This window comes from Nicotiana sylvestris, chromosome 11 (genome assembly GCF_000393655.2).
Source record: "Nicotiana sylvestris chromosome 11, ASM39365v2, whole genome shotgun sequence".
Lineage (NCBI taxonomy): Eukaryota > Viridiplantae > Streptophyta > Magnoliopsida > Solanales > Solanaceae > Nicotiana > Nicotiana sylvestris.
Window position 1 is genome coordinate 154278490 of NC_091067.1, and position 499 is coordinate 154278988.

The window sequence follows — 499 nt, forward strand, 5'->3', positions numbered from 1 at the left end:
AACTTAAAATGTTCCATCAAAGTTGAGATTGTTAAATTTAATACTCCTACATGGGTATTCATCTACCTTTTTAAATTTTTAATTGATTGTCAATATGAAAAATGCAATATTTGGCTCTCCTGGTATCATATTTGAAAGGATATGAGTGTTTCTAATTTGTTAAGTTTGTAACAATACCAGCTTGTTTGGATGGTTATTATGTATCATTTAATAATGTATTGTATAGTATTGTATTGTACTATATTATTTTGATGTATATATGAATATTTGGATAGATTGTATTGTTTTCCATCGTGCAAGATGTCATGCACTAACAATATGAAAAATAAACTTGCAATATTATAAAGAAAAAGTAAGGTACAAGGTAAAATTAATATATTAAAAGGTAGGGTATAAAAGATGAAATAGGATTATTTAATAATATGGAAGGCCAAGATGAGAGAAAAAATAAGGGAACAACGCGACTACACCAAATCGATCATTCCAAAAAGTGGCACTT